The following is a 23,128-nucleotide window of genomic DNA, read 5'->3' as shown; positions in this document are numbered from 1 at the left end:
TGTTCTAAGAGTATCTCCATTTAACTAAAATGTGATAAGAAAATCACCTTATAGTGTGCGCTTACTGCTAACTGGAATACTCATCATTTAATGCCTACCACTAGCTTGAAAGAAGGAATTTTACTCACTATAGGAGTCAACCTGTCCATTCTTCATTCAATTATTCTCTATATTACAAGGCATCCATAAAAATTAAAGTGCTTCTAAGTCACTAAAAAAAATGTTATGATGAACTTCTCGAAACATTCATTAAGTAATGGATAGAATCAAATTTACTAAAAGATTGTTTCATATATTATAAATATAAGTAGCCAAACTGATATTAATCAGAATATTTGTTTCCTTTAAGAGTTATGTCACATATAAAAATGTGGTAAGAGAAAGGTTTTCTTTTCTCACCAGAATTAAAAATACTCTAAAATGTTTTGTGAATTAAGTATCAGCACATAATCAGCCAGAGGTCAGGTATCTCTAAATCCACACAGAAGCATAGTATTGGAAGAATTTATCTCAGTGCATCAACTTTGCTTTTCCTAATGCTCTCAAGAAACAAAAATTGTATCTTCTTTAAAAATAATGTTAGAAAATAATCCAAACATAAATTAGTTATGGGAATGAATTATGGGAATTAATAAACATAGATTAGTTACAGGGATTACCCCTAGTGATAAAGTAGCATCGTTGGGAGCAAAGAAATGAGGTAGGAAGGTTGCCCCCAAAAGAGACTTACTCTTCATCACCAACATTGGATTTTTTTATTAGATGTACTTTTATATTACTTGTGTAACTGAAAGTAAACTTAATTGGGCAATATTAAATGAACACATACAGATACATGTATGAAGGAAAGAAAGATAGGAGATGGAGAAAAGTGTGAACCTGTATGTACTTCAGACAAAGATCCAAGATGAAAGAACGGGGCAGAATTCTTAATTCGAACTACGTGATGATGTTACAGCAATTTTTTATAAAATCCATAACACCATTATACATTTATCCAAATAGAAAAATAAAATACAAAAGACAATCTTGTCTAAATATGGTCACTTTTCTCAAATAACCTTTCTGGACAGGTGTTCAGCTTCCTTTCATTTTCCCTTCCAAGTTTTTAAATTCCCCCCCGCCACACCTTTAATCTCTCTCCTAATCTATGGAATCTTTTTAAAATCTTATTCTTCATTATCCCAAAAAGTAATCACTCTATAGCCATATGGATCAGCCTATACTATTTATCTCACACTTACTTACAAGTTCATGTGTCACCTCCAATGTTAATGACTGTAAAAGAAATAGACCCCTAGGACTCAGCTCCCATTGTAACTGGTGTATTATGCAGGAATAAGGAAATCGTTTCTGGAAACCAGGTTGCTTAGACAAGGCTTCAGATATCACATATCAATTTAATGCGTGCAACTTTTAGCTCTTGGAATGCTTAATAAAAGTTTTATACTTGCCTTTTAACTAAGACCTAAATTTAATATGATTTTTGGAGTTAGGACCATTCCCCTCTGGCTTAAAGAGCAAGTGATCCTTTTTGTTTACAGATAAAACATCCCACTTCTAAATATTATTTCTAAACTGTTAATAGGTCAGATTCAGAGGCATTAACTATAAAAGAAAATTTTGCTCATTTAGAAAACATTTTGAAGGTTATTTTAATTAACAGATAACTGTATCCATAATAAAATAAGGAGAAGTGTTTTTTATTGGTATATCTTTGGAGACGCATTTAAATGCTCTATAGATTTAGGAACACAAAGAATCCAGAATATTCATGTCATTCTCTCCTGAAGTCATAAAGCTCCATATAATTTGCATGATGCATTCTAGTAATAAAACATTTAACATTTACTAAGTACTTAATATATGCCAGGCACTGAGCCATGGAGGAGGGATTCCAAAAAGGAAATTACAACCATAAGAATTCTTCCAAATGGATTTTAGGTAAAATCAGCAAGGGGCGTGAGCTTTCTAACCTGCCAGGCTAGAAAGAATTAGCCTAGAAGAAAATATGAATCTTGGGATTTACCTTACCGATTTGTCCATGGCAGCCCTTCTGGCTGACACAAATATTTTTGTTAGCTAGTCTACCGCTTTTATCTCCTTTCCATTCATTCCCCTTTAACATAGAAAGATTATATTGAGCCTCTAACAGACCCTAAAAGTAAACAAACAAAACAGTTTCACAATGTTTCTGTACTGCTAAATGTTGCTCTCATATCACTTAATCTTAGTATATTTTACGCTTTGAAAAAAAAAAAAAAACACCTTCATTAAATCCTTTTAGGACCAAATGAGAGTATAAATGAAATAAATATTGTTAATTTGCAATCACTGTTGTTTTCCAAGTCTTGTACTTCTCTCTTTGCAGTTGTTATATCTAAAAGTTTTGGGTGTTCATTGTTCTGCAGGATTACACAAATTAAAATAGAATTAAGAGTATAAGAATAACAGAAATCAGGCAGAGTAAGACGGCCAAACAGAAGCCTACACTAATCATCCCCCTGCTCAAGAACACCAAATTGAACAAGTATGCACACAATGAGAGCACCTTCATAAGAACCAAAAATCCGGTGAGTGATCACAGAGCCCAGTTTTAACTTCATGTCACTGAAAGAGGCACTGAAAAGAATAGAAAAGACAGTCTTGAATTGCTGATGCCACCCCTCCTCCATCCTACAGCAGTGGGCCCCATGGAGTAGAGAGATAAACTGTACACTTAGGGAAGGGAGAGTGCACTGATTGTGAGACTTTGCCTTGGAACTCAGTGCTACCCCGTCACAGCAGAAAGATATATCAGGCAGAACTCAGTCAATGCCCATGGAGGTTGCATTGAGACCAGCCCTACACAGAGAGAAATCACTCATCTCAGTGGTCAGAACCTAAGTTCTGGCAAGCCTCACCACTGCAGGCTAAAATATTCTAGGGTTCCAAGTAAACTTAAAAAGGCAGTCTAGGCCAAAAGGACAGCAATTCCTCAGCAAGTACTGGTACTGTGCTGATCTCAAAGCCAGTATACTTGTGGGGCATGTGACCTGTAAGACACAAGCTGGGGCAGCCAAGGTAGTGCTTAGTTCCACCCCTTCCCTAACCTCAGGCAGTGCAGCTCCCAACTCTGGGACAGACTCCTTCTTTCTGCTTGAGGAGAGGACAGGAAAGAGTAATGAGAACTTTGTCTAACAACTTAAATATCAGCTCAGCGACAATAGGATAGGGCACCAAGCAGAGTTGGGAAGCCCTCATTCCAGGCCCTAGCTCCCAGATGACATTTCTAGACATTCTCTGGGCCAGAAGAGAACCCATTGCCTTAAAGGGAAGGGCCCAGTTCTGACACAATTTCCTACTCGCTGACTGAAGAAACTTTGATCTGTGAATAATCGTGGCAGTAGCCAAGTAATACTTGCTGTGGGCCCTGTGTGAGCTGGTTCATCCTCCCCCAGCTCTAGGAAGCTCAGCACAGAGAGAGAGAGAGAGAGAGAGAAAGAGAGAGAGAGACAGACAGAGAGACAGAGACTCTTTGTTTGAGAGAAAGTAGGGGAAGACAAAAAGAGACTCTGCCTAGTAATCGAGAGAATTCTTCCAGATTTTATGTAATACCCCAAGGACAGACATCTGTAAGAACCACAGCATTACTGGGCTTGTGGTGCCTGCTAATACAAATATGGCTGCAGTGACAAAAACTTAGATTATAACACCCAAGCCCATCTGAATAACTGGAAAGCATTCCCAAGAACAATGAGCACAGTCAAACCCAGACTGTAAATACTTAACTCTTCAATGCCCAGACAGTGGTCAAACATCCACAAGCATCAAGTCAATCTAGGAAAACATAACCTCACCAAAAAAAAAACAAAAACAAAAACTAATAAGGCACCAGTGACCAATCCTGGAGAGACAGAGATATGAGGTATTTCAGAGAATTCAGAATATTTAAAATAGCTGTTTTGAGGAAATTCAATGAAATTCAAGATAACAGAGAAGGGATTCAGAATCCTATCTGATACATTTGACAAAGAAATTGAAATAATTAAAAAGAATCAAGCAGAAGTTCTAGTGCTGAAAAGTTCAAGTGACATACTGAAGAATGCAACAGATTCTCTTAAAAGCAGAATGGATCAAGCAGAAAGAATTACTTAGCTTAAAGAAAGTCTGTTTGAAAATAAACAATCAGAAGAGACAAAAGAAAAAAAGAATAAAAAACAATGAAGCATTCCTACAGAATCTAGAAAATAGTCTTAAAGGGGCAAATCTTAGAGTTATTGGTCTTAAGGAGGAGGTAGAGAGAAAGAGAGAGTGGTAGAATATTTATTCAAAGGGATAATTAAAGAGCACTTCCCAAACACAGAGAAAGATCTCAATATTCAAGTACAAGGTTATAGAACATCAAGTAGATTTAACCCAGAGAAGACTACCTCAAGATATTTAATAATCAAACTGGCATAGGTCAAAGATTACAAAAGGATATTAAAAGCAGCAAGAGAAAAGAAACAAAATATAATTTAGTTCTAATATATCTGGCAGCAGACTTCTCACTGGAAACCGTTCAGACTACGACATACTTAAATTGCTAAAAGAAAAGCTTTTATCCTAGAATAATATATCCAAGGAAAGTATTCTTCAAACATAAAGGACAAATAAAAACTTTCCCAAAAGAAACAAACAAAAAAGTGAAGGAGTTCATCAACACCATACCTATAATATTGTAGGTGGGTGGACTGCTTGAGATCAGGAATTTGTGACCAGTCTTAGTAACATGGTGAAACCTCATCTCTACTAAAAATACATATATTACCCAGGTGTGGTGGCACACACCTGTGGTCCCAGCTATAGGGGAGGCTGAGGTGGGGGGATCACTTGAGCCTAGGGAGCTCAAGGCTGCAGTGAGCAGTGATCATGCCACTGCACTCCAGCCTGGGCTACAGAGTGAGATCGTGTCTCAAAAAAAGTATATCTTGAGGTACAAAAATCACTGGAAATAGTAAGTACACAGACAATCAGAATATTGTAACACTGTAATTGTGACGTGTAAACTACTCATATCCTGGGTAGAAACACTAAATGATGAACTGATCAAAAATAATATGTAGAAGTTAAGTTAGCGTGGTGGGAAAAGTTGTAAGAAAAAAAGGTATGGGGAAAGATGCAAGCCTTCTTGGAAGGCCAGGAGGTTTTGCAAAAGCTTCTGGAGAGGATTATGGCTGAATTCTGGGGACGGAGAGCAAAGGGCTGATAACAAGGGAATGTAAAGGAACTTATCTAGATAAATCTGTTTACTTATATCTCCAGAAACCAAACTCTGATCATTCGTACACAGGACTGCTCTCTACTCGGGGGGTCGACAATGTTTATTATCCAAAAACTGTGTTTGCTCCAAGCCTTTGTCATTAAATCTGTACTAAATAAATTTGAGCATCGCAGGCTTAGGGGGACTGCTAACTCTTTTCAGTCCTTAGTGCCAGCAGTCCCCTAGCCCGCTCTTTCACTGGATATCTGTGTCTGAGTACTCCTTTCATTTGTCGCTCAGCCAGAGTCTATAGGACAGACTCAGCAGCAGCTGAGTGAGCCTCACTGTGTGAGGAACGCTGCAACAGATTGCAACAGAACCCTTAAAACTGAAGGTGAAGAGACTGCACAGTCAGTAAGTCATTGATGCCTGCTTGAGATTTCCAAGTTCAAGGGAACTCTTCAGGCTAGGGTTTCATCAAGAGACAACAGTTATCAGCTCAACAGCAACAGTATATAAAAGTATTGAAACAGCTGCTTAAAGCTAGTGGAGCCTGGGTTTTGCAGACTCAGTTAAGGAACCTAATGCAAACTGTTGTTTCCCATAATCCATGGTTCCCAGAAGAAGGTACACTTGACGTAGAGCTCTGGGAACAGTGGGGAGAAATCTTAAACAACATCACATGCAAGGGCAATGGGTCCCAGTAACATCTTCAATGTTATGGGCTTTAGTTAGGGTTGCTTTGGTCTTGCTCTACACAGAAGAGGAGGAACTGTCACCTACTTTACCACTGCCTCCTTCTCCCTCAGTCCCACCATTAATGGGCAAAATAACAAAGTGGGAATGGAGGTTTTGTCTGAGCCCTCTCAAATAAATTGGAAAAAAGATAAGGGATATGCTACAACTATGGGACCCTGTCTTGTATGGGACCCTGTCTTAGGCAAATGGCATTAGAAGGGGAGCTCTTAGCCTGCCTGGTAATGCAAGATCAACAAGGCAATCAGGCGTATTAACCCATTTCTTTTGATGCTTGTAAACAGATAGAAAAAGCATTAGAGAAAACAGAGCCACTAGTTCATTTACAAAAGGGTTAATTGAGGTCACTCTTCAGACATCGTTCTAATTTTGGCCACTGTTATTATCCCTCCCCTTCCTCTGACATGGCTCTCTCAAGATCCAATTTGGGTAGAACAGTGGTCTTTAAAGGGAGAGAAATTACAAAGAGCCCATGAATTAGCTGAGGAGCAATTAAAATCCAGCTATATAGAACCATCAAACAGCCCTTGGAATTCACCCATTTCTATCATTCCCAAAAGATCTGGCAAATGGAGACTTTTGAATAACCTATGGGCTATCAATGCTAATTTGCAACCTATAGGGCCCCTTCAACAGGGCCTCCCTTCCCCCAAGGCAATTCTTCAAGATTGGCCTATAGTCATTATTGACTTAGCTATTCTCCTTGCAGAACACAACAGAGAAAAAATTGTGTTTACAATACTAGCTATCAATAATGAAAGACCAGCTCAATGATTTCACTGGAAACTACTTCCTCAAGGGATGCTGAACAGTCCTACCATGTGTCAGTATCATGTAAATCAGGCTTTGCTCCCCAGTGGAGAAGAATGTCCTAATTGCAAGATTATTCATTTTATGGATAATATTTTACTAGCAACCCAACGGAGCCAGTACTTTTAAGTTTATATGCCTCTGTTGTAATGAATACACAGTTAAGAGGTTTAATCATAGCACCTGAAAAAGTACAATTGTCCTCTCCTTGGAAATATCTTGGATACATACTAACTTCCTGGTCAGTAAGATCTCAAAAGGTTAAATTAAATACTAGCAACTTACATACCTTAAATGATTATCAAAAATTACTGGGCAATATTAACTGGCTTCATTCCACCTTGGGCATCACTACTGACAAGCTACAAAACCTGTTTTCTACCCTAAAGGGCAATACAGCTCTAGACTCTCCCAGGTATTTAACTCCTGCAGCAAAAAGGGAAAATGAGGAAGTAGAGCAAGCTATTTCTCAGAGACAGCTAGATCACATAGACCCATGATATTCAGTTCAATAGTTTGTTTTTCCTACTAAACATTCCCCAACAGGATTAATAAGACAGATGGCCACAGGGCTATGCTTCCTAGAATGGGTTTTTGGCTCACATACCAGGACTAAAACACAATCTCCCTATATCCAGCTAGTTAGTAAAGTTATCTATACTGGCCACAGACGGTGTAATCAGTTGCTAAGTTATGACCTTGAGGTCATAAGAATTCCTTTGAATAAAAAGCAATTTGAAGCAGTACTGCCCTTATCTCTGGACATGCAAACAGCACTCTCTGTTTACACAGAACATATAGGGCATGCCTTTCCTGCTGACAAACTAGTTCAGTTCTTATCTCATATTCCTATAGTTGTGCCTACAAAAGTAGTTCACTCCCCCATACCTAATGCTTTAACACTTTTTACTGACAGCTCTGGTAAAAATGGAAAAGTGGCTGTTTGATGGAGACCACATAATCCCCTCACTTGTTCTGGATTTACTAGTGCTCAGAGAACTGAAGTTGGAGCCTTAATATTGGCCATGGATACCTTTTCTGCTCAGTCTATCAATATTGTTAGTGCTCTGTTTACTCTGTTTATTTATTGCAGAACCTTGAAACAGGCCTCATTAAGTCCACTCCCAAGCCCACCCTATGTGCATTTATTCTTCTACTTCAGGAATTGCTGGGTCGATGTACACATCCTTTTTTTATCACACATATTTCAGCCCACAGCTCACTACCTGGCCCTTCAGCTTATGGTAATGAACAGGAAGACCTGCAAGTTATGATGTCACTTCTTGACCAAGCCACTCAATCTCATCAATTTTTCAACCAAAATTGGAGGAACTTAACTAAACAATTTCAACTTACCCAAAGACTAGCTAAACAAATTATCCTGCAATGCCCAGATTGCCAGCTCACAGGAATATCCCCTCCTTCAACAGATGTTAACCCTAGAAGACTACAACCTAATCAGTTATGACAAACAGATGTTACACACATTCCTGAATTTGTAAAACTAAGATATGTACATGTATCCATTGATACCAATTCTCACCTAATTAGCACACATGCTCTTCCTGGAGAGTCCACCAGATATGTAATTAGACATCTTCTCTTAACTTTTGTGTTTATGGGGCAGCCCACAAAAGTTAAAACTGATAATGGTCCAGCTTATGCCAGCTCACAATTTCAACAATTTTGTCACATATGGAACATCCAACATTCCACAGGCATCCCATAACCCCCAAGGACAGGCCATAGTAGAACGTGTCCATTCCACTCCTAAAAATATGCTCAGTAAACAAAAAAGGGGGAATATGAGTAAGGACCTTGCAACACTACTAGCACATGCCTTATTTACCCTTAATTTCTAAAATTTAGATGACAAATTTCAATCAGCTATAGAAAAGCAGTTTGCTAAAACCTCTCAAGACATAAAACCTGCAGTTTTATGGAAAGACGTAAACAGTAATATATGGTGTGCTCCAAATGAATTGCTAACATGGGGAAGAGGATATGCTTGTGTTCACACCTCCTCAGGTCCTCCTTGGATTCCATATGATGCATCAAACCATACCATGGCATGGCTAGAACCCAACCTGGTACCAGAAATGAAGGAAATGTCCCTGCAGAACCTGCAGCCCCTGCAGCCCCAGACAATGCAGCTTTCTCAAACGACACAGACCCCAGACATTTTGCTGAAGAAGACAACTCAGGAAGCTAAGCAAATCCTGCTCCAGACAGACACCATTCACTCCATATAATTTGTTCATTGCTATGCTTTATTAACCTTTTAAATTCTCTCATTCTACCTGCAACCAGTACCTGCTACACTCTATTGGGACCATCTTCTAAATCCGCCTTTCTTCCGCCCTGCTACCTGGGCAAGCACCACCTTCCTAGCCTCTAATAATGTAACTGCTTGGCTGGAAGGGGTTAACATACCCCCCGTGGGGTTCTTTAGTAATGACACACATTGAATGAGGTGCCAAGTAACACTACATGTCACTCCTTGATTGGAAAAGAATGTTACTGATTATACTTATGTTTGTCTTATGTTATTTACTAATTCTAGGATGTAAAGCCGGAATACAAGCAGTGACTGCAACGCCAGACAAACCTGTTGCTGCACACATCTGTACTTTCAAAGCAACAAAACCTGATGGGAAAAAAAAAAAAAAAAAAACCCCGAAAAGGGGAAGATGTAGGAGTTAGGTCAGGGTGGTGGGAAAAGTTGTAAGAAACAAAGTTATAGGGAAAGCTGCAAACCTTCTTGGAGGGCCAGGAGCTTTTGCAAAAGCCTCTGAAGAGGATTATAACTGAAGGCAGCCAAATTCTCTTATCTGGGGGTTGAGAGCAAAGGGCAGATAACAAGAGAATGTAAAGGAACTTATCTAGATGAATCTGTTTACTTATGTCTTCAGAAACCAACCTTTGATCCTTCTGCACAGGGCTGCTCTTTACTTGGGCAGTTGATAATGTTTACTACCTACAAATTGTATTTGTTCCAAGCCTTTGTCATTAAATTTGTACTAAATAAATGTGAGCGTCATCAGCTTAGGGGGACTGCTAACTTTCTTTGGCCCCTAATGCCAGCAGTCCCCTAGCCCACTCTTTCACTGGGTATCTGTGTCTGAGTACTCCTCTCATCCATTGCTCAGCCAGAGTCTGCAGGACAGACTTGGTGGCAATAATAACCACAACTTTTCAAGATACAGACAGTACAATAAGATATAAACAGAAAAAATAAAAAGTCAAAAATCGGCCAGGTACAGTGGCTCACACATGTAATCCCAGCACTTTGGGAGGCTGAAGCAGGTGGATCACGAGGTCAGGAGTTCAAGACCAGCTTGGCCAACATAGTGAAACCCCATCTGTACAAAAAATACAAAAATTAGCTGGGCATAGTGGTGTGTGCCTGTAGTCCCAGCTACTTGGGAGGCTGAGGCAGGAGAATCACTTGAACCTGGGAGATGGAGGTTGCAGTGAGCTGAGATCACACCACTGCACTCCAGCTTGGGCAACAGAGTGAGACTTCATCTCTAAATTTAAAAAAAAGTTACAAAGCAGTGAGATAAACTTATAAGTAGAGTTTTTATAAGTTTTCTCTTTGCTTGTCTGTTAATTAGTTTGTTTTTGCAATCTAGGCTAAGTTGTCATCAGATTAAAAGAATGAATTATAAAGTATTACTTGCAAACCTCATGGTAACCACAAATCAAAGTATATACAACAGATACACAAAAAATAATAGGGAATAAATGAAAACATACCACCGGAGTAAATTCCCTTCACCAAAAGGAAGACAGGAAGGATGGAAAGACAGAATAGAAGACCACAAAACAAACAGAAAACAAACAAAATGGCAGAAGTAAGTCTTTACTTATCAATAATAACACTGAATGTACATGGACTAACCTCTCCAATAAAAAAGCATAGAGTTGTTGAATAAATAAATTTTTAAAAAGAACCAACAATTTATAAGGAAATGCATAGACTAAAAGCCAGGGGATGGAAAAAAATATTCCATGCAAATGGAAACCAGAAAAGAAAATAAGTAGTTATACTTACATTAGAAAAAAGATATTTCAGACAAAAACAACAAAGAGAGACAAGGAAGGTCATTATAATGACAAAAAGGTAAATTCAACAAGAGGATATAACAGTTTTAAATACATATATACCCAACACTGGAGCACCCAGATATATAAACAAAATATTAATAGAGCTAAAAAGAGAGATACACCATAATACAATAATAGCTGGAGTCATCAACACCCTTCTTTCAGCATTGCACAGATCATCCAGACAGAATATCAACAAAGAAACAATGAATTTAATCTGCACTATAGACAAAATTGACCTCACAGATTTTTTACAGAATATTTCATCATCCAACAGCTGCCAAATACACATTCTTCTCTTCAGCGCAGGGAGCATTCTCAAGAGTAGACCATATGTTAGGCCACAAAACTAGTTTGTAAGGTTTCCAAAAAATGAAATCATATCAAGTATTTTCTCTGACCACAGTGGAATAAAATTAGAAATCAATTGAAAGAGGAATCTTGGAAACTATACAAATACATGGAAATTAAACAACATGCTTCAGAATGACCAGTGGGTCAATAAAGAAATTAAGAAGGAAATTTAAGTGTTTTAAAACAAATAATAATGGGAACACAATATGTCAAAACCTATGGAATGCAGTGAAAGCAGTACTAAGAGGAAAGTTTGGATCTACAATGACCTATATCAAAACAGTAGAAAAACTTTAAATAAACTATCTAACAATCTTAAAGAACTAGAAAAGCAAGAGCAAACCAACCCCAAAATGATTAGAAGAAAATAAATTATAAAGATCAGAGCAGAAATAAATTAAATAGAAATGAAGAAAAATACACATGATCAATAAAATAAAAGGTAGTTTTTGAAAAGATAAACAAAATTGACATACTTTTAGCCAGACTAAGAAAAAAAAGACAGACAACTAAAATAAATGAAATTGGAGATAAAAAGAAAAGACATTACAACTGATACCACAGAAATTCAAAGGATAATTAGAGGCTACTATGAGCAACAACATGTCAATAAATTGGAAAATGTAGAAGAAATAAATACATTTCTAGACACATACAACCTATCAAGATTGAACTATGAAGAAATTGAAAACGTGAACAGGTGAATAGCAAGAAACAAGATCGAGGTCATAATAAAAAGCCACCCAGTAAAAAAAAAAGACTGGGACATGATGGCTTCACTGCTGATTTCTACCAAACATTTACAGAATTAATACCAATCCTACCTACATTATTCCAAAAAATAGAGGAGGAGGGAATACTTTCAAAACTCATTCTATAAGCCCCGTATTATGCAGATACTAACATAAAAGGCACATCAAAAAACAAAAATTGCAATCCAATATCCCTGATGAATATTGATGCAAAAATCCTCAACAAAACACCAGCAAACTGAATTTAACAAGACATTAAAAAGATCATTCATTATCACCAAGAGGGATTTATCCTAGGGGTGCAAGGATGGTTCAACACAAGCAAAGCAATGCGATACATTATATCAACAGAATAAAGCACAAAAATATATGATCATGACAAATTGCATTTGATATCGAAAAAGCATTTGATAAAATTCAACATCCCTTCATGATAAAACTCTTCAAACAACTGAGTATAGTAGGAACGTATCTGTATTAGTCCATTTTCATACTGCTATAAGGAACTGTCCAAGACAGTGTAATGCATAAAGTAAAGAGGTATAACCGACTCATATTGCCACATGGCTGAGGAGGCCTCAGGAAACTTACAATCATGGTGGAAGGAAAAGCAAACATGCCCTTCTTAAAATGGTGAAAGGAGAGAGAAGTGCCAAGCAAAGGGATTCAAGCCCCTTATAAAACCATCAGATAGTAGGAGAATCACTCACTATCACGAGAATATGGGGGTAACTGCCCTCATAATTCAATTACCTTCCACTAGATCCTTCCCATGACACATAGGAATTATGGAAACTAGAATTCAAGATGAAATTTGGGTGGGGACACAGTCAAACCACATCATTCCATCCTGGCTCTTCCCAAATCTCATGTCCTCACATTTCAAAACACAGCCATGCCTTTCCACCAGTCCCCCAAAGTCTTAGCTCATTCCCGCATTAACTTAAACGACCAAGTCCAAAGTATTACCTGAGACAAGGCAAGTCCCTTCTGCCTATAAGCCTGTAAAATAAAAGCAAGTTAGTTATTTCCTAGATACAATGGGGGATAGAGGGATTAGATAAATACACCCATTCCAAATGGGAGAAATTGGCCAAAATGGAGGGGCTACAGGCCTCATGCAAAATCAAAATCCAATTGGGCAGTCATTAAACCATAACAAAATTATCTCCTTTGACCCCATGTCTCGCATCCAGGTCACACCAATGCAAGAGGTGAGCTCCCATGGCCTTGGGCAGCTCCACCCCTGTAACTTTGCAGGATACAGCCCACTTCCCAGCTGCATTTGTGGCTGGCATTGAGTGTCTGTGACTTTTCCAGGCACACAGTGCAAGCTGTTGGTGGATCTACTATTCTGGGGTCTGGAAGATGGTGGCCCTCTCCTCACAGTTCCACTAGGTAGTGCCTCAGTGAAGACTCTATGTGGAGGCTCCGACCCCATATTTCCCTGCTGCGCTGCCCTAGCAGAGGTTCTCCACAAGGGTCCCACCCCTGCAGCAAACTTCTGCCTATACATCCATACATTTCCATATATCCTCTGAAATCTAGGCTGAGGTTCCCAAACCTCAATTTTTTACTTCCATGCACCTGCAGGATCAACGCAACATGGAAGCCGCCAAGGCCTGGGGCTTGACCCTCTGAAGTCATGGCCTGGGCTGTACCTCATCCCCTTTGAGGCATGACTGGAGTGGCTGGGATGCAGGACACCACATCCCTAGGCTCACACAGCAGAAGGGGCCCTGGGCCTGGCCCAGGAAACAAATTTTTCCTACTAGGCCTCCAGGTTTGTGATGGGAGGGGCTGCTTGAAGGTTTCTGCAAGAAATGTCTGGGAGACATTTTCACCATTGTCTTGGTGATGAACATTTGGCTCCTGGTTACTTACACAAATTTTCACAGTCATTTTGAATTTCTCCCCAGAAAATGGTTTCTTCTTTTCTATTGCATCATCAGGCTGAAAATTTTCCAAACTTTTATGTTCTGTTACCTCTTGAATGTTTTGTTGCTTAGAAATTCCTTCCATCAGATATCCTAAATCATCTATCTCAAGTTCAAATTTCCACAGATCTCTAGGGCAGGGACAAAAAACTGCCAGTCTCTTTGCTAAAGTATAGCAAGAGTCACCTTTACTCCAGTTCCCAACAGTTTCTCCATCCGAGACTACTTCAGCCTGGACTTCATTGCCCATATCACTATCACCATTTTGGTCAAAGCCATTCAACAAGTCTCTAGGAAGTTCCAAACCTTTTCATGTCTTCCTGTATTCTGAGCCCTCCAAGCTTCTAGAAAGTTCCAAACTTTCCCACATTTCCTATCTCCTTCTGAGCCCCACAAACTGTTCCAACCTCTGCCTGTTATGAGTTCCAAAGTCACTTCCACATTTTCGGATATTCTTATAGCAGCACCCCACTCTCAATACCAATTTACTGTATAAGTCTGTTCTCACACTGCTATATAGAACTGCCTGAGACTGGGTAATTTATAAAGGAAATAAGTTTAATTGACTCACAGTTCCACATAGCGTGGAAGGCCTCAGGAAACTTATAATCACAGCAGAAGGAGAAGGAAACACATCCTTCTTCACATGGCAACAGGAGACATAAGTGCTGAGCAAAGTGAGGAAAGAGCCCTTTATAAAACCATCGGATCTCATGAGAACTCACTCACTATCATGAGAACACCATGAGGGAAATTTCCTCCCACCAGCTTCTTCCCTCAACACGTGGGGATTATGGAAACTACAAGATTAGATTTGGGTGGGCACACAGCCAAACTATATCAAAACTTCAGCACAATAAAAGTCATATAGAACATACTCACAGCTAGTATCACACTGAATGTAGAAAAACTGAAAGCCTTTCCTCTAAAATCTGAAATATGACAAGGATGCTCACTTTCATCCTTGGTATGCAACATTATACTGGAAGTCCTAGCTAGAGCAATCAGACAAGAGAAAGAAATAAAGGGCCTCCAAATTAAAAGGAAATGCCAAATTATCCTTGTTGGCAAACAATCTTTTATTTGGAAAGACTGCACCAAAAAAAAAAAAAAAAAAAAAAAAACCTATTAGACCTGATAGATTTAGTAAAGTTGCAGGATACAAAGTCAACATGCAAATATCAGTAGTACTTCCTATGTCAACTGAACAATGTGAAAAAGTAATCAAGAAAGTAATCTCATTTGTAACAGCTACAAAGACAATAAAGTACCTAGGAATCAACATAAGCAAAGAAATAAAAGATCTCTACAATGAAAACTAAAACATTCATGAAAGAAACCAAAGATGACACACAAAAAATAGAAATCTAACTCCATGTTCATGGATTAGAAGAGTCAATATTGTTGACATGTCCATAATATGCAAAACAATCTATAGATTCAATGTAATTCCTATTAAAATAGCAGTGACATTCATCATAGAAGTAAAAAAAATCTAAAATGTATATGGAACAATACAAGACCCAGAATAGCCAAAGCTATAAGAATAAAACTAGACGAATCACATTACCTGACTTCAAATTATACTATAGAGCCATAGTAACCAAAACAACATGATACTGGCATAAAAACAGACACATAGACTGATGGAGCAGAATAGAGAACCAAGAAATAAATTCATTCATTCATAGTAAACTCCTTTTTGACAAAGGTGCCAAAGACATACATTGGGGAAAGGACAGTCTTGTCAACAAAGGAAACTGAGAAAACTGAATATTCATATGCAAAAGAATAACGCTAGACCCCTATCTCCCATCATACGCAAAAATCAAATCAAAATGGACTAAAGATGTAAATCTAATACCTCAAACTATGAAACTACTAAAAGAGAACATTAGAGAAACTCTCCTGAACATTGGTCTGGGCAAAGATTTCTTGAGTCACACTCCACAAGCACAGGCAAACAAAGAAAAAATGAACAAGTTTTATCATGTCAAGTTAAAAAGTTTCTGAACAGCAAAGGAAACAATCAGAAACAATCAACAAAGTGAAGAAATAATCCACAGAATAGGAGAAATTATTTGCAAACTAACTATCTGACAAGGGATTAATAACCAGAATATGTAAGGAACTCAACTCTATGGGGAAAAAAATCAAACAGATTTTTAAATGGGCAAAAGATCTGAATAGACATTTTTCAAAAGAAGTAATACAGATGGCAAACAGGTATATGAAAAGGAGCTCAACACCACTGATCATCAGAGAAATGCAAATCAAACCACAATGAGATACCATCTCACCCCAGTTAAAATGGGTTCTAACCAAAAGACAGTCAATAACAAATGCTGGTGGAGAAAAGAGAACCCTCATATACTGTTAGTGGGGATGTAAATTTCTGCAACCACTATATAGAAGAGTATGGAGGTTCCTCAACAAACTGAAAATAGAACTACCATATGATCCAGCAATCCCATTGCTAGGAATATACCCAAGGGGAAGGAAATCAATATATCAAAGAGATATCTGTAATCTCATATTTATTGCAGCACTATTTACAATAGCCAAGATTTGGAAGCAACCTAGGTGTTTAACAGCAAAGAAATGATAAAGAAAACATGGTACATATACACAATGGAGTACCATTCAGGCATAGGAAAGAATGAAAGCCTATCATATGCAACAACATGAATGGAACTGGAAGACATTATGTTAAGTGAAATAAGCCAGGCACAGAAAGACAAACTTCATTTTCTCACTTGGTTTTGGAAGCTAAAAATTAAAAAAAACTGAAATCAAGGAAATTGAGAGTAGAAGATGGTTTTCAAAGGTTGAGAAGTATAGTTGTGTGGTCTGGCGGTGGGAAAGAGTGGAGATGGTTAGTGGGTACAAAAATATAGTTAAATAGAATGAATAAATTCTAGTATTTGATAGCACAACAGGGTGACTACAGTGAACAATAATTTCTTGTACATTACAAAATACCTAAAAGAGTATAATTGGATTGATCACGACACAAAGAGGATAAATGCTTGAGGTAATGAACACCTCATTTACATTCATGCAATTATTATGCACTGTATACCGTATCTAGCTGTCTCATGTTCCCAATAAAAATGTACACCTACTATGTAACCACAAAAATTAAAAATTAAAAAAATTAAAGTTAATTTAAAAATCAATGTATTTAAGAAAACACTAACAGAAATCAAATTTCGCAGAGTCTAGTAATGAATCAAGATACAGAACAGTGAAAGTGAATCTCCAAACAGATTTCATTTCCTTCCTAGTCATTGAAACTCTTTTTAAATAAAGATTAGTGTTTGGTTGCAGCTGTAGTTTGGCAGCTTAAAATTTCTCTCTTCCTGAATGTTGCAATTTACATAGGAACCTTCTTTCAGAAAATATTGTCAGTGGAATTGAATGGACATTAATTTTCAAATAAACTAACATGAATCTCCACTTGTCTATTGACAGTTTTCTAACAAATAGAAGATTTTGGAGTGGGGAAAAAAACTTTTTCAAGTTTATTACTGACAAAACCATCAATGTCAGTTATGGCCCAGAAAATCCAATTTAGGATTTGTCTGAAAGGAAGATACAGTCTCCTCCTAAGAAAAAGGTGAGCCCCATGGTGTAATTCATGATGCATACCAATGGCTGAAGCAAAAATGCATATGAATAATGCACTGTGTGCTGCCATCCATCGCAGGAAAATCTCTTAATTGAATGGGGCCACAAGGTTTTATAGGGACTGTTAAGCCGATCTATTTTTAGCTGAGTAACTCTTCATCTGCCCATGCTAGGAAATTACAGCCTTGACATTAATTATGGCTATGGAAGTGTTACCTGAAAAATTAATTTTATGCTGTGCAAACAGTTAGGTAGAAAATCCACGAAGAAAGTGCCACTGATAAGACAAGTAGTTCCCCTAGAGTCCAATGAGACCATCTGTGCCTTTTCCTGAGCTTTTTCTTTTGGTTACATTTAAGCTGCTACATCCACTGGTGGAAAATGTTCTTATTTCAAAAAGGAACACCAGGGAAGAATGAAATAAAGTATTTTTTCCTTGCAACTGTCCTTATTAGTATGTATGCCCAAATGCATCAAACTAATGAGGCAGTGTCATTATATGGAAAAGCTGTATTGGGTATTCCAAAAGTTTTAGTACATTGGAAGGATAAAACAAAATAAAAGCTATTAGTTAAACACATGTGGTCATAAAGTAATAATGAAGATAGTCACACAATATGTTGACTTCACTAATAACTACTGCATGTGGTGTAAAGGGTGGAATTTTAAGATACTCAATTTTTCCCCAAAAGCATAAAGTACCAAAAGCTCTATTCCAAACACAGCATATGGTGTAAAAACTTTTTACAATACAAATTGTGATTCCAGCACTTATAAGTTCTCCATTTTTATTTAGAAACAGGGCAAAATAAATATGAATTTCAATATTACCTGTATGATGTTTAATTCATTTGCTTAAAGGTTAAAATAAGTAATATCACCATTTTGCACATTTAAGTAAAAACCTACTGAAAAATAACAAACTTTGGAGAAAATATAAACAAAAATCCTTAATCTTTATCCTCAGAATATGATGGTAGTAAAATTAAACATATTAAATCATGCCATGGGCATTCTAAAATTAAGCAGAAAAGACAATTGTGTAATTAGAAATGGGAAACAAGAAACATTTAAATCCTTCTTGGCATTGTAGCTTAATCTATTCCATTATTAGTGGAGTTTTTAAATTGAAATAATCATACAATCCCTTCTGGTTCCTGTAAACACAACCTACCTAGTATTACATTAGACACAGCTCAGTAAAATCTCAACAACAAAACTCTCCAAATCTACCAAATATGTGGGAATAAGAACAGTATCTTTTTATTCCACAGACTTGAAATTTTATAGAGTTTCATCCTCAATCACAGAGGATTGGAAGCCTCTTTCAATGGAACTTTCCCTGACAGAATATGTTGAGGGTTATTTCTCCAGAGACTATATCTATACCTACTATCTGAATATTTAAGGAACGAAATACCCATTTCCAACCTATGCAATACAATGTACTACTTCAGATCATCTAAATATTCTAATCTTCAGCTTTATCATGATGTCTCTAGTTTTTTTCTAGAAGTTCAGCATGGGCAGGTCTAGACAAAACTGTGAAGTTGGTAATTTATTGATAGTACCTCCACCTGAATTCCTCTTTTGTGTCTCACTTTCACTTTCCACTACTACCCCACCCAACTCCCTCCAAACCTTTTGAACCCTCACATTCTTCCCTGAATGTGAGAGTTGTCTCATCCCAGATTTTATATCCCAGTTTGTTAATTTATTCAATACTGATCAAGCACTTACTAACAAAGTAGGAGCATCACCGTCTTGGATAAGCCCCTCATTCTAAAGTTCACCTTAATAAAAAAAACTGCCTAAATCCAAAGGGCATCAGCATAATGGCTAAGGTCAGCATGACCATAAACCACAAATAACATCTCCAACCAGAAACATTCCAAACTCCTCCCCAACCAGAGACATGCTGGCCCCTAGATAAGCCCCTCTAGCTGGGAAGATGCTAGCCTTGAGATAGCCCCACTTTGGACCCTAAAGATGTCTGCCCCAGATAACCTCCCCTCCTCCCAGAGAGATTCCAACCCCACTATAAAATTCTCCACACACATAAACATTCCAAGTTTGTGATAAATCCCCCTCACCCTAAAACCAATATATACTCTTAGTCTATAAGAGAAAGCACTCCTGACCTCAATTGGCCAGGAGCACCTCTCAGGTTTTTTGTTTGTTTGTTTGTTTGTTTTTTACTTTTTATTATTATTATACTTTAACTTCTAGGGTACATGTGCATAACGTGCAGGTTTGTTACATATGTATACTTGTGCCGTGTTGCTACCTCTCAGGTTTTAACTAAAGAAAACCTGTCTTTGACTGCCAAGCCACGTTTTGTGTTTCTTACTCCTTTCTTTGACTTTTACATTTGGTGCCAAAACCTGGGATGAGTGCTGGGGGCAGAGGCTCCCTTGCAACCCAGGAAGCAGTGGGCCATGGCTACTCATCCTGAGTTAACTCCTGGATCCTGAGGGTCTCTGGCCACCTGCCCTGTAGTCTTTTCTCTCACTTCACTTTTCCCTCATCCTCCCTTTCTCCTTTCTCTCTCTCTCTCTCTCTCTCTCTCTCATGCTGCAGTCCAAGAGACCCTTTGCTGATTCCAACTAGAACATCCAATATCAGACACTATCCAGCGACTGGTAAGATCTGACCTCCCCTGGCTTTCTCACAGTAGCTAGGAAAAGTTAGGTCCACTGTCCAGGTCCTCAGAGGACTAGCGTGACTAAGCTAGAATAAATCTTGGGGATGCCCAGTTTTCTTCTCAGCTTGACCATCCTCTTTAGAAAGAGGATTCCGGGTCTCTGTCTTTTGTCTGGGGACGCCTAGAACAAAAACAGACACCCTGGGCTTCTTCTCACCAGTCCACATGGATGATAAAAAATCCCACATTCCTACACCCTCTCCACTGTGCTGTCTCCTTCACGACCTCACCAAACTTGGTTTAAGTGTTTAGTCTTTTACTGTAACATGGCCTGGCCCCAAAACACATTAGATAATGACAGCCCATGGCCCAAAAATGGCACCTCTAACTTGCAAATTCTCAGGAATTTGACAACTTTATAACCAGGAATGGCAAATGGCAAGAGGTTCTCTATATTCAGGCCTTCTTCTGCTTCTACCTTAAATCTCAATCCTCCCTGTATCAAGCTTGCACCTCTCCTAAAATCTTTCTTCTTAATAAAAACCCTCCCCAGATCTCTCCTTCCTCCAAAACTCCTTTTGACCCTGCAGATAAACCCCCTCTGTATTCTTATCCCCCTGTATCCGCTCCTTACCCATCCAAATACTCTACCCTGGTGGCCCCTCCTGCTTCCAAGCATTCAGCCCCAAACCCCACTCCTCCTCCTTCTCTACCTGTTACCCATTCAAAAACCACCTCTGCATTCACACGCTAGGACTGAAATTAGGCTGGAATACAGAGGTGAGGTCAATACTCTGAGGCCTGACTCAGCTGCAGAGAAAAATATGTGAACCCAGAAAATCTGAGACAGGTCTCTTAATTTAGAAAGTTTACTTTGCCAAGGTTGAGGAGGCGCCCATGACACAGCCTCAGGAAGTCTTGACGACATGTGCCCAAGGTAGTTGGGGCACAGTTTGGCTTTATACATTTTATACATTTTAGGAAGACATGGGACATCAATCAATATATGTAAGAAGTACATTGTTTCAGTCTGGAAAGGTGGGACAACTTGAAGCAAAGGCAGGAAGACTGGAAATAGGGAGGTAGCTTCCAGGGCACAGATGGGTGAGACACAAGTGGATGCATTCTTTTGAGTTTCTGATTAGCTTTTCTAAAGGAGAAAGAGACATGAACACGAGCAATGCCTTCAACCCCAGCCACTTCCCAGAGAAGGAGAATGGTTATAGCATTCTATAACCACTTGGATGTTAAAGCATATATGGTCCTGATAAGAACAAGAAGGCACAACAAATTTAGAAGATTTGAGGAAGGTTTGCCCCCCAAAAATGCTTCATCTTTATCCTCTCTCACAGGATGGTGACCCTATCTTTCCAGTTGCTTAGGCCAAAATCCTTAGGGTCATTCTTGATGCCTTTTTTTCATAAACTTACATCCAATTGTCAGGAAATCCTGTGGTCTCTATGTTCGGAATATATCTAGAATACTACCACTTCCCAGCACCTTTGCAAAGCCATTACCTCCTGAGACTGAATTTCTGCAACAACAACAGAAAAGTAATATTGTGCAAAACTTTTTGTCTCTAATTTTCCAAAACACCTGATGACTTATCTATGTAGGCATATAAATGTGATCCCTAGTTTCAACACTTATGGTAAAAATTACATGTGATTCTGTCTTTTGTATGAGATTCCTGGCCCAATCTATTTCCTGTCCTTTTTTTAAACACACACACAGAATTAATACAAGCGAGACTGAAAACTGCCCTCAATAATATACTTACAGGTTCAAATAAATATTTGAAAAGATCCAGAGGAATTACATGTCTGCCTCAGCAAGTTCATAACAGCAAATGAGGAATTGGGGTAGATTACTAAAAATAAATTTAAATAATCCTCTTTTGTAAACCGTACTAAACTTTGCCTGTTTAAGAAAATTTTGGCAAAGAAATTCTGACTCTCACAGTGAAAATACGTGAATTTATTTGAAACGGTTCCAGCTCCAGAAAATGCCAAGATAATTTACCAGTTTACAAACTTCAGAAAAGGTACCATGTTTTCTAAAACAATGTGGTAAACTTAACAAAAATCCTTTCCACCTTACTGCTTGTCTATTTTTGGAATGCAAGTTGCTGTAACTCTTAATACAAATTTAAGTGAAATAATCAGTTAATTTCTTCCTAAGAAACAGTCATCACTTCAACTGCACATTAAATTGGAGGTGTGTAATATAAAGGTGAAATTAATATTATTCAGAAAAAAATAATCAACAGCCTATATACATTTGGTGTGTTACATTAAATATAAACTTAGCAGCTTTATGTATACTTATTAAGTTTTTAGACATATACTTAAGCTGAAACTGAAGTTAAGAAAGGAAATGGCCTTTGAAGCCAGCTACCAAAATCAGTCCTCCTTGGGCTTTAAAACAGAATATAAAAATACTACATCATAGGAAGGTGCAGAGTATGTCAACTAGTGGCAGGCCGGGTCTCACTAATGCAGGCCTCCACTACAACTGTTTCAGCAGTGACTAAGTAGTTACGTTAAATGTCAACAGCTGATAGAGCCAGAGCCCTCAAACAAAGGCTGGAATGGAACAAAAGCCCACCAAGAGTCTGGCTTTGGCCTTTCCTGGGTCTTGAAACATGAAAAGGTAACAAAGGAATTCTTAACAGAACCCATTTACAATTAAAAAATTTTATTGGTGATCTGAAGGAATTCCCCAGACCTCCATAAACAAGCTTTCTCGGGGACTAAAGGAATTCCCCAAACTTCCATGATTTAGCAGGAGACAAGATAAGGGTAATCACCCCTGGCATCTGGACCCGTCTAAATTAAGTGAATTTACTGGTGCTCCAGAGGAAGGTCTTCAGGACTCAGATCTTAGCTGCAGATTAAAAGAAGTTAATCAC

General features: G+C 38.2%; 1 long non-coding RNA gene across 5 annotated transcripts in view; it reads right to left on the bottom strand.

Annotated features, from left to right (window-relative positions):
* LOC103886213 overlaps positions 1-23,128 on the bottom strand; it is an 88,297-nt gene that overhangs the window by 17,295 nt on the left and 47,874 nt on the right. The window lies entirely within an intron of this gene.

This window comes from Papio anubis, chromosome 7, assembly GCF_008728515.1.
Source record: "Papio anubis isolate 15944 chromosome 7, Panubis1.0, whole genome shotgun sequence".
NCBI classification, from domain to species: Eukaryota; Metazoa; Chordata; class Mammalia; order Primates; family Cercopithecidae; genus Papio; species Papio anubis.
This window is presented reverse-complemented; position numbering and strand designations above follow the sequence as displayed.